At 36.0% G+C, this 12,443-nt stretch overlaps 1 pseudogene; it reads right to left on the reverse strand.

Moving 5' to 3' along the window:
• Positions 1 to 5,445: 5,445 nt before the first annotated feature.
• On the reverse strand, positions 5,446 to 9,489 carry LOC101026428 (annotated as a pseudogene).
• Positions 9,490 to 12,443: the final 2,954 nt, after the last annotated feature.

The following is a 12,443-nucleotide window of genomic DNA, read 5'->3' on the forward strand; positions in this document are numbered from 1 at the left end:
GAGTCATGTAAAGTATCCCAAATATGTCAGAGGAAAAAGAAGAGGCTGCAATTTATTATTTTTCTGCAATAAATCAACATGAAAGAGAACATTTTAACGGACCAAGTAGCTTTGTTTTCATTTACAGTTCATATCAATAATTTTATACCATGAGCACTTTGCTTATTTGAGATGTATCTTCCATCAGGAACAGCTTGATTATTATGAAACAAAAAAAGCAAACATTTTGAGGAAGCATATGTTGCAGTTATTTGTGAAGTATGTGTTTCATCTCATTTATCATTATTATTATTATTACTATTCATCCTAGTTGAAACTTGGGCTTCAATTCATGGAGTATATATGCTTTTAATGATGATTTATGTGTAAGATCGAATCAAAATTCATTTTGTACATGTAAATTCTTCACAGTTTAGTATTGTACTAACAAAACAAAATATTTTCAGATCTTTGGAAAAGCTTTTCTCTTACCTATTTTCCAAGATTAAGAACAATATATTTGCAGACAGTCTGAGATTAAAGAGGGAAACTATGCAGCTTGACCTGGTCAATTTTGCTGTCATTTTTTTTTGGTGCAATATTATTTAATTTATTTCTTTTAACATATGACTGCATTTAAGAGATCCCAACGTTTTGCAAGTGTCATATAACCTATCTCCTTGGAATATTTCTTTCTTTCTAAAACAAAGTTGTATATAGTCAGCTGCAAGAGCCTTTCTTCGTGCTTGGTTTCTTCCCAACCTTTTTTTTTGCCATTCAAAAACAATGCTGACATATGCATGAAATGACAAATAGCATTAGTGTAGTAAAGGAGTTTAACCAAACCTAAAGCACAGTCATACATTAAATTGTTTCTAAAAATACTGACCTAAGCGCCTCTATGAGTTGTTATAAGTAAAATTTGAAGAAAAAAAAAGACATTTGGAAGTGAGATGTGCTCTCCTTTATAGCCTACATAATTGCTGGCTTGCCATCATATTTGCTTGAGATGCCTTTGTCAGATATTATTTCATGTCTCTTTGTCAAAAGGGAAGGTTTTGAAGCCTTTTTTCTCCATCTGGACGACTGCTGTCAGGTCTCAGACCAAGCCTCCCAGGGCTAGAGCACTGTGTCCAAAAAGCTTTTGGTAAAAAGCCTTTAAGCAGTCCAGCCCCTCATTTCCACTCACCAGATCAACACATATGTTTTATCAAAAGAAAAATTCTAACATTTCAACATAAGTTTCAAACACCAGAACTGAAACTTAGTGACTATTTTTCATTAAGACGTAGTGTTGAATAACTCTTAGCATACAGAATTACCCATGCAGAATGTAATCTAATACAACAGTTATGTCATCTTCCTTGGTAAGTAGTGATTTTCTAGAAATTGATGATTTACAAGGATATTCTAAAAATGGTTGGCATCTCTAAGTAGATGTTTTTCCAACACATAGTAATACTCTATAGGGTAAGATGAGTAAAAACAAGTTTATTTTTCATTCATTTACTTCTTCCAGAGAAATTAAGTATAAAGATCATGGTAAAGCTTATCATATCAGCAAGCAAAAACAGGAAAAGAAAGTAATTGTAGGACATACAATAACATAACTATTTTCTGCACAGATCCAACTAGGTGGAGAACTGTTCAATTAGGACCCACAGTTACTTTTAATGACACTTGTTGTGGAATAAGTGGAAACATCTGTTACCACGAACCACCACAGTGGCTACACATGAAAAACCCATTCTCTCTTCTATTGATTGGGACTGGTCTTTGTGGAATATTCTTATTAGTATGCTTAGAACAACCATGCAGATCTCTAAGCCAAATTAATTATTCTTGGTATTCCCAAGAAATGATCCTACAGTCATTTTTTTACCAAAGGCAGGGAGTAGGGGAACCCTTTCTCTGTACGTGGTTTGTGATGGTTCCTCATGCCTAATTGTCCTACTGTATGTTGCCCTATTTTACCAGCTACAGTCTGAATTCATTCCCATGCTCTCCTTAAAAGTTTGAAACCCCCTAGTGACAGGAATATTAATGTGCCAACACTGTCATATCTATTTCAGCTCATACATATGCAATGTCTTTGTTTTCAAAGATTTATGTCAGACTTTGCTGAAGTGAGGTATTCTACCATTTTAGATAATAGCATGCCAAAGTGATGTTATCAGCCACATTCAGCACTCACTCAAGCAAACGGGAGGAGCATCCTTCCTTCATGGCTTAAACTCATAGAAACTGTTATTTATCCTTATTTGATGAGAAAATCTTTCAGGGGGAAATGGTGTATTTTTAGAAGAAGATTATGGCCATCCTGTGGATTATCTTTTAATTAAGAATGGATGATTTGTGCCCACTCTGCTGTAGCAAACGTCTTGCTGCTAATGAAGTTTAAAAAGACTTACTTTATTTAATTACAGCTAATCACCAGGGTAAAATGTGGAATTTTCTTTGATCCTACATGTATTGTGGTAATCCCCATGGCAGATAGCATCTCCTCAAAATGTTTTGAGTTTTTCAGCCGGTCACAACTTGGCAAAAGGTGGAACAACCTTACGCTAAAGAATTTCTTTCATTTCCTCTGTAGTTGCCTACCCTGGCATAAAAAATGCATGAAATTTTCTTACAAGCTGAGATGGCCCCTGAGACAGAGAGTGTTGAAATATTCAAATATTTGAATATTTTACTTTGTTCAGTGTTCAGAACAGGGTTCTTTACTCTTGTTCAATGATTCTATTTAACCAACATTATTGGACACTCTCAATGTGCCAAATGCTGTTCCAGGCACTAGGAATGGAGAGAGATGAAGAGAATGGATAGAGTCCCACTATTAACCAACCTTTAAAGATGAACTTTGTTTACTCTCTACTGTATTTAGTCCATGTGGACATAAATAGATGAGTGTGCTTTAAAACCAAAAATTGTTTTTGTCATTGGTTTGATTTGTTTTTAAATAATTGGTTTGGAATTACTTACTCAAGCCTTGTAATATCACGCAGGACTATCTTCTTTATTGTGTATCTCTTCTGTCTCTTTCCTATGGAAAGTACAATATGTTAACTCCCATTTTCTGCCCTTATTCTTTCCTGAATCTCAAAGAAAATTATTTTGAGAATACATGTTAAGCCACTCTTCGTTCTAGGTGATACCTATCTATGAGTTTTCATCCTCATAAACATACAGACTTAATCATTTTCACCAAAAGTAGAGTGTCATTCTTTGGTATGCTTTCTAATATTTACTCTTTCCAAAGTAAATTGCATGATTTTCCCTGAAGTAAAAGCCCATCGCCAAAATTGATTTGTGTGTTTTAGTGTGTTTTATGTTTTTAATCTCAAAGAGGTCATCTTGTTCTTTTTTAAAAAGTACCTCCCTTCTTCCTTTTTTGTTTTTGTTCTGTAGTCTTCAGTCCATGTGACCCAGCTGATGTTGACTGGTCCTGAATAAAGGCCCTGAAGGGCAAGGTCATGCTGGCTCCTTGGGAGAGAACAGAACTGCGGATGGAGAGCAGTGGGGACAGAGGCCAGCAGAGACCTGTGTCTGACAGAAGAGGGCACCAGCAAACTGACCTACTCACCCCAGCTGCTGACCCCCACTCCAACCTGGGATCAAACCAGCAGCTGAGCACAATAGATAGGCTGGGTTCTTTTTGAAAAACAAAATTTTCCTGCAACATGAGTATGTCTAAACTAACTAATCAAAATGAAAGAAATATGTCTTAGTATGCCTTTTCATGATTTGATAACTGGCCATTTTCAAGAACATCATGAAACCCCAGCTGTCCCACTAAAATAATTCTCACCAAGGAGGGGCATTTAGTAAAAGATAAACAATTCCTTTGAAAACTAAATAAATTATCTATCAAACTGTTACTCTATCTATAACTTTAAAAGAAAAAGTCATCTGGGCAGAATTATTGGCTTCACATCTTCAAATGTGTTCTACTTTGTTTAACAAATTGAAGTTTCAATGAGTTCTTTTGGTTTGCCAGGATTGAAGCAGATTTAAAGTAGGTTTGTTGTCAAATCAGTGTATGGGTCTCTATCTCACACCTAGGCTTCCATTATCACACAATGATGAGCACTCTCTTCCCACCACCTCCATATAAACGCTTAAACACATCCCTTCCCTGCATACTTCCCACTGCCCACACTCATGTAGTAATTTATATGCCACTTTACCCAGAACTCCCTCCATTCTAGTAGGAAGCATTTAGACTTACAAAGTGATTGAGGTTGGAGGAAGTTCTTCCAAAGTGCAATTCATGTGTCTTTAAAAAAAAAAATTAAACACTATAAAGTAGGAGAAGCAAAACAGAATTTGCGGTTAGTTCCTGTAATATGTTAAACATCTGCAGTTTTGTCTCTTCATCGGGATGCGGGGTTGTGCTGTAGTCACATCCTGATAACATCTGCACATTACTGATAGCTTTTGCTTTATTCTTTATGGTCTGCTGATGAGAGATTCTTTAACATTCCTTCAGTCATCAAGACCCCAGTTGGATTTCTTTGCTTGTGACAGCCTTAAAGGTGGTTTCATTTACATTTGCTAAAATGTCACAATATAGGAAGATATTTTCAGTTTGATGTTTCATCCCTTCCTTTTTTTATCCGGATGCTAGTTTTAGCTTTTCAAATGAATGTCGAACTCAAAATAGATTTTCCATGAAATATATTTTGTCTGATTTTTGGAACACCATGTCTGCAGCAGAAGACTTATTTTTTTTTTTTTTTTTCCAAAAAAGTTTTCAACAAGGAATGGCACCTCTCTACTCCTGCTTGCATTGCAACAACAGCTACCATGCCATGAAAGGGCTAGCTTGTTTAACATCCAGTAACACAGAATGTACGACTAGTTTAAAGGTCAGGTACTGACAGGATGGGAGCTGTTTTTGCTTCCCTAATGACTCCAATTACACCAGAGCTGAGCAAATAGTCAATAAACAGTGGCACTAACATATGTAGAAAAATTGTTTATTTTACATTTCGAAGACAATTAGCAGTCCCCTCTCTGGTTCCAGGAAGACTTTGAGATCCTCGAGGTTTTAAATAAATGAGACCATGAAAAGTAATATAGAATATTCAAGTAAATAATCTTGGGCTATATGAAAGCATTATTTATAATGCTGAATACATTTTTCTTGATGTAGCAAGTGAGTGGTCAATGGCAATACATAACACAACTGTAAAGAGCTCCATAAACAATAAATTCTAAAAAGATTATTTGATTTTGAGAGTTAATTTTCTTGAACAATTTATTGGAGATTTTTCATTCCCCACTTGGGATTCATAGAGTTGAATAAGAGCTTTCACTGACATTCATTTTTAAAGTTAAGGTGATAAAACATATTTTTTTCCATTTTATAATATTTGGAGATTTTTATATATTGTATTGATTTCTCATGTAATGCTATTGAAGTTAGAGAATACTCAATAAGATTTCCTTTTTTTTTTTTTTTTTAATTTGTTGAGACTTCTTTTGGTCTATCCAGTTGCCTATACTGGTGAATTTCTCACATATACTTGAAAAGGACGTGTATTTTTCAGTGTTGGGTGAAATGTTTTTTAAATGTTATTTAGGCCAGATATGTTGACAGTACTGTTTAAATTTTCTATCTCTTTATCGATATTCTTTGTCTAGATAGTATATCAATTACTAATAGTGGAGTGTTAAAAATGCCCAACTGTGATTATTGATTTGAGAATATCTTGTTTTGCTTCACAGATTTTGAAACTTTTTTATTAGGCACATGCACATTTAAGATATGTCTTTCTGATGAATTGACCCTTTTATCATTAGGAAGTGTCCTCTTTATTTCTGGCAATTTTCCTTGTCTGGAGGTCTACTTTGTCTGATATTAATATAACCACACCAGCTAGGAAACACAGATTTTTTTCAATTGTCTGGCTACATTTGTGGGTCAAATATTTAAGAAAGAGTGCATCAGCTTACCTGTCAGCTTGCATTCCCATAAATATCAACCACAAGAGAGAGTTTATCGTTTCTCATGGGTAAGCCATGGCCTTCTGACACAGGAGCAATGAGGGAAAGAGAAATTAAATGAAACGGAAAAAAATGAGTTAGAATGTGACACAAAATAAATCAGAATATAATTTGTATTACTTAGAAAATTCACATCTGTAATTTTTAGAAGTATTTTAATATTTACTGAAAATTTGTACTTCACTATCAGCTGTAGGGGATTGAACAGTATCCTCTCAAAATTTATATCCACCCAGAACCTCAGAGTGTGACCTTATTTGGAAATAAGGTTTTATAGATATAATTAAGTTAAAAGGAGGACATTTTAACTTAATGTCCTCCTTTTTAAGGAGGTGAACCCTAAGTCCAGTGACTAGTATCCTTATAAGACAGACACACAGAGGCATGCACAGAAAAGAAGGCCATCTGAAGATGGAGGCAGAGATCAGAGTGATGAAGCTACAAGCCAAGGAACATCAGAAACTCGGAGAGTGGTAAGAAAGAATTCTTTTCTAGAGCATTTAGATGGAGCATGGCTCTGTCAACATCTTGATTTTTGAACATCTAACATCCCAAGTTGTGAGAGAATAAATTTCTGTTGTTATAACCCACCCAGTTTGTCATATTTTTTGTGGCAGCCCTATGTGTGCCCTGAAAACTATCAGAGCTATCTCAATTAGCAAATATTCTACCGTATTAGTTAGTTTTAACTGTCATAACAAAATACTATAGACTGGATGGCTTAAACAATGGGAATTTATCTCTCACAGTTCTGGAGGTTGGGAAGTCCAAAATCAAGGTGCAAGACAATTCATTTCTCTGATGACGGTGCTCTTCCTGGCACATAGCTGGCTCCCATACGAAGGTCTCAGAGTTGTCAGCAATATCCTCATTGTTGATGTCCATGCCATACCATGTGCCTCTCTGGGCATGCTATGCCCACAGCTTGTTAAGAATGCTTGTGGTATCAAAACCAGTATTGTCGCATAGCTGCCGTAGGATATCTCCAAGGACTTAGCATACACCCCAATCCAGCTGCTGCATTCCTGGAATAGTCCTTACTAATCCTACAGGTACTTAGAGAGCTTTATCTCAATGGCCCCACCACCAGCCACCACCAAATCATTTTCGATGGCCCTCCTGACAATCATGATGGCATTAGGCATGAACTGTTCTGTCTCCTCCATAAGCTGTGGCATCACTGTGGAGGATAAAGGTGTATGTCTTGGCCTTGGGAGGCCAGTAAAGAAATTATACCTCTCACCTCCAGTCAGGGTCTCCTCAAACACCTGGCAGTTGCCCAGCATGGTTCACAATGGTCTGGATTGACCCTCTGTAGGCCATCATTGTCCTCTTCAGATCCTTCTCAGGTACTTGGCCAGCACAGAACCTGCCCCTGTGAACAAAGTACTGAGCGACCACATCCCCACTGGAGAGTTTGGACAAGACAACTTTGGCTCCAGAATGATGGATCCTCACTAACTTGTCATAGAGAATGTTCCACTCAGCATCAACAATTGCCTGGTAATTCCCCATTGTGAGGACTCTGATCTCAGCATTATCTTTCTCAACTTTCAACTCAAGTTTAACATTTAAAAGTGCAATCTTGGGATTATGGCACTTTTGTGGTTGCATTTCCAACCCAGCATAAAAGAAATTCTTGAATGCAACACCAGCTACCAGATGGGAATCCTCTAGGGCTCCACCCTGTATCTTCTTGATTCCAATCATTTTAAGCTACAGCATTTTAAGCTCAACCACCATCTTTGCAAAGAAGGCTTTCTGCTGGGAGATGAGCTTGGAGCTCAGAACAGGATGGCACATTTCTCCAGACAGCTTCTTCTGCTCCTCTTTTTCTGTCTTCTTCATGGTCACAGTGATCTCTTTGCTATCATTAACTGCCCATTGGATGGCTGTTCAGAAAGCTTGAATGATGATCTTCAGGTACAAACCTTCTTCCACATAAGGTTTCACCTGCTTCAGAAACTCTGCAACCAGCAAGGTCACTGAGGTGGTGCCATCACTCACCTCAGCATCTTGATATTTGGCAATGCCCATTGGAGTCTTTGTTGCAGGACGGACAACTTCAAGAAGCTTCAGGAAAATTGTTGCTTGCCTCTGCCATCCACAATAAGCTTATCTGCACCATAGGAACCCAGGGTGGTTCTTCCACTCTCAGCAATCACGTGTCAGGCACTGATGTTACTCACAAGCTGGGGGATGCCTTGGGAACTATCAGTCCCTTCTTCCAACAGGATAACTGCTGTGGACATCATTTGAGAAGCTTATTCAGTGGCCAACTGCTCCTCCTCTCTTCTCTGTGTCCTGGCTACCCAGCAACCCACAGTGCCCTGCACCCACATGCACTTTTTGTTACAGCACATATCAAATAAAGTTTTCACTGCAGTTTTGAGTATGTGTCTGTGTTAGGTGCAGTCCACATGTCTTTTATCTTGTAAGCAATTGGATTAACTACTGGATTTTGCGATCATGTGAATATTTGAGATCATACCAAAAGTTGCCAACTGCTATGACTCAATTTTGAGGTATTTGGCATGCAGATTATCTCAAGGACTCTTCCGGTCTCCAAATCTACAGACTACCTTCATGATTCTGCCAAGATAATCTAAATGTAACCTTCTAGAGTTTTATTGGGGATTAGTAGTTCTAATGTTGAACGAGCGGACTCATAGCTCCCAAGGCCAAACCTACAGATATTCCGAAAGATAAATTACCTGGGTGCTCTCGATTCTTTTAAGAGAATATTTACATCATACGCTCTTTTACTGTCCACTGTGCTGCCCTGTTCCAATCTAAATCCTTTTATTTTTCCCTCTAGGTTACGTTTTTAAACAAAACACCAACAAGGGTCTGATGATGAATTCTGCATGTTATTATCTCCATCAATAAGGTCCTTTTTGACATTCTTTCTTCACCAGACTTCTCTGGTTTTCCAGCTCTCTTCCTATTTCTCTGGCTACTCTTAATTCCTTCTCTGTATATCCTTTTTCTTATTTCCTCTAATATTGAGTTTTCTCTCAAAGATTTTTCTAGGCCAATTTCTTTCTTTTGTCATTTTTACAATGACTTTGAGGGCACACAGGTAACTCTCAAATCTGTACATCTCTCAATATGAATATTTTACCCGATCTACTGAGCACATTCCACTGGAAGCCGCAACAATCAATAATTGAACATTATTTCTCATAAGTCTTTTCTTCTTGTTCTTTATATTTCGCCAAACTACATATGTCAATAGGCCTCAAAACTGTATTTACCTCTGAATCACATTTAATCAGTTTTTATACCTCCAAATATTTTTAAAAGTATCCTTTCCCCCCCATTTCTACTACGAAAGTCATATTACCAGCAGTCTGATGCTAAATGTTTAACTGTCAGCATTCCTGCATATGTATATAAAAACATACATATGATCATTATTGTTTAATTATCCAAATCAAGATTTCTGAATGACTGGGCACAGTGGCTCATGCCTGCAATCCCAGCACTTTGGGAGGCCAAGGCGGGTGGATCACTTGAGGTCGGGAGTTCAAGACCAGCATGACCAACACAGTAAACCCTGGCTCTACTAAAGATACAAAAATTAGCCTGGCATAGTGATGCATGCCTGTAATCCCAGCTACTCGGGAGGCTGAGGCAAGAGAATCGTTTGAACCCAGGAGGCAGAGTTTGCAGTGAGCCGAGACAGTGCCGTTGCACTCCAGACTGGGCAACAAAAGCAAAACTCCATCTCAAAAAAATGACAGCTACATATATTGTTTTATTGGTGTAAAGGATGTATAGTTCACAATTTAAAAATTATGATTAAATATACAATACTGTTTAATGTAAATTTTATAAATGCAATTGATTCTCATACAGTGTTTTTGTTAATTTTCACCAAGCCCTTGTACCTATAGCAACCAACCTATGGTTGCAATTGATGAATAAATGCAATCCTAACATAAATGTTGTGCAAGTATAAAGATATTGTTAAAATTTTGTTCATTATCAACATCTGGATAATAATTTTTGATATTATAATAGAAGACTTGCATAAATTTTTGTGCTACTCAGAAAGGAATGGCTATAAACATGACACAGTTATAAATTTAATCTATATTTTTGTAATTGTGTTCTTTTTTCCTTAAATCTAGACAATCAATAAAACAATAGCTCAAGTAATAGTTGTAGCAGTTGCCAATTGCAATAGTGTAAACATTCTCATTGTGACCAATTTCAAGCTACCACCATAATGCTACGAAACCCTGAATTGGAAAGAAATGTACATTAGTACCCCATTTTATATTACTTCTACCATACAGATACATGTTATCTTGAGCACATAGATAACAGTAAAATATAGTAAAATATTTATAAAGTGAGTAGTTCAGGGGTATTTATTACCTTTATTTTTATGTAAATTATTTAATTATAAGTGTACATAATTCAACTTTTAATAATAATGATATGTAAAAACTGACTCACAACACTTCCAAAAACTTAGCAATTGGCTCTCACAAACCAGTACAAGCTAGTTCCAGGATAGCCCTGCTTATCATTCACCTCGCTTGTCCAGTAATTTTCTAACTAGGTTCCTTTTTTTCTTCTGTGCAAACCATCTAACATATAGTTTTCATACTATGTGTTGACACATGATTTCTATTCAAAAACTCAGAATATTTATTATTATTAAGAAAATAATGTCTAAACTTTAGGATAGCTGTCATTCAGGAATCTTGGTCTAGATCTTTCAAGTATTTCTCACCCTCTTTCCTCCTAACTGGAAATAATTTATCCCTTTGCTTCTTCAAATGTAACACTTTACCTGTGCCTCAGGACTTGAATCAATCTTGAATTACCTCGTATTCCATACATATTTATTTCATGTCTCTGATGTGTAAGGGAATACTTTTAGTACTGGGAATATGGAAGGAATGACAGACTTTGTGTTCTCATAAAACTCACAGTTTAGAGAGGAAGATAACAAATTCACGACTCTAGTGGAGTTAAGTACAGTACATATTGACTGCTATGGTAGAGGAAGGTACCTTACAGTAAGAGAGCCAAGCAAAGAAGAAGAAAAAAAATACGTATAGGCTAAGCACATTTCATCTGCCTCATGTCCTAAAGGAGGATAATGTATTTGATGCATAGATAAAACAGGAGTAAAGGGTACATGGAGGGAAGAGGCAAGAAATAAGCCGTGGAGGGTGGGCAGAAACCTTCTCTGACAGGAAGTTTGAACTTTATTCCATAGGAAATTGAGAGTTTTCAAAGGATTTTAAGGAACAATCACTTTGACAGAAGTATGAAGGATTGGTTGAAAGGATGAAAGATTGGGGATGGTGAAACTAGGCAGAGGTCTTTTGAAGTAATTTTGGAGATAAATGCTAAAGCATTAAACTCAGATAGTAACAGAGAAGTTGGAACTTAGTTCATCAAGATTACTTAGTAACTGGATGTTTCAGTGAGGGGAAGGAGTCTCAAATGACTTTCAGGTTTATGTCTTGGTTCAATGAATGGACAAAACATATGCTTTCTATTTAAAATAGGTAGAATAACCATATAACTGATTATCCAAACCAAGACAGATCTGGCAGCTGAATAGAATGCTAAAAATAATGAAAAGTCTAGAATTTTAAAATTATTTCACATCGATGAATTAATTGTTTTTATTTTATTGGTGAAACCATAAAATAGTTCTATTCAAAAATGAACTTCAAAAATAAAATTATTTCTAAAAATTACCACTTACATTTTGATTTGTAGAATATGTAAGCCTATTTATACATAACCATGAATGTATCCATGATCAATTCGAAATATATTTCTGCCCTATAACTTCCTTAGTTTTTTCAGAACATGGTTTTTACTATGATGCTGCACTTCTCCAAGTTTTGTTGACTTATGATCACTGCAAAACAAATAATTTTATCTTTACTGTTTGTAAAATATTGTTATTCCTTGTAAAATATTTACAATTGCATTTCCAATAATGTCACGTGTTTCATCTATGACAAAATGTACTTCCAAAAGCTTCACTTAGATTCCATGAATTGAATGAAAAAACAATTAAACCACTTTTGGAATTAATTTGCTATTTGAAGTATCTGATGACATGACATAAAATTGACATCATTTAACTGTGCAATATTTCTTCTACTAATGGGTCAAAGATAATAGCTATCACTTTATTTTATATGCAAAAGGAATGTTGGGATCAAAATAAGTGAAATTAATTAAGATGAGCAGTCATCTAATCTAAATGAAATGTCACTTTTCAAAGAGTGATACAAAAACACACTTGACTACATGTGCTAATGTTAAAGAGTTTTCTTTGGACACAGTCTCTGAAAGAGATGTATTAACTTTTGCAGTACACAATGATGTTGCCTTAGCAAATTTGTCATCTTCTATTTACATATGTTCAATTATGTCTTCTGATGATGGTTGATGGCAAATGTCAACATTTT

Source organism: Papio anubis, chromosome 5 (genome assembly GCF_008728515.1).
Source record: "Papio anubis isolate 15944 chromosome 5, Panubis1.0, whole genome shotgun sequence".
NCBI lineage: Eukaryota > Metazoa > Chordata > Mammalia > Primates > Cercopithecidae > Papio > Papio anubis.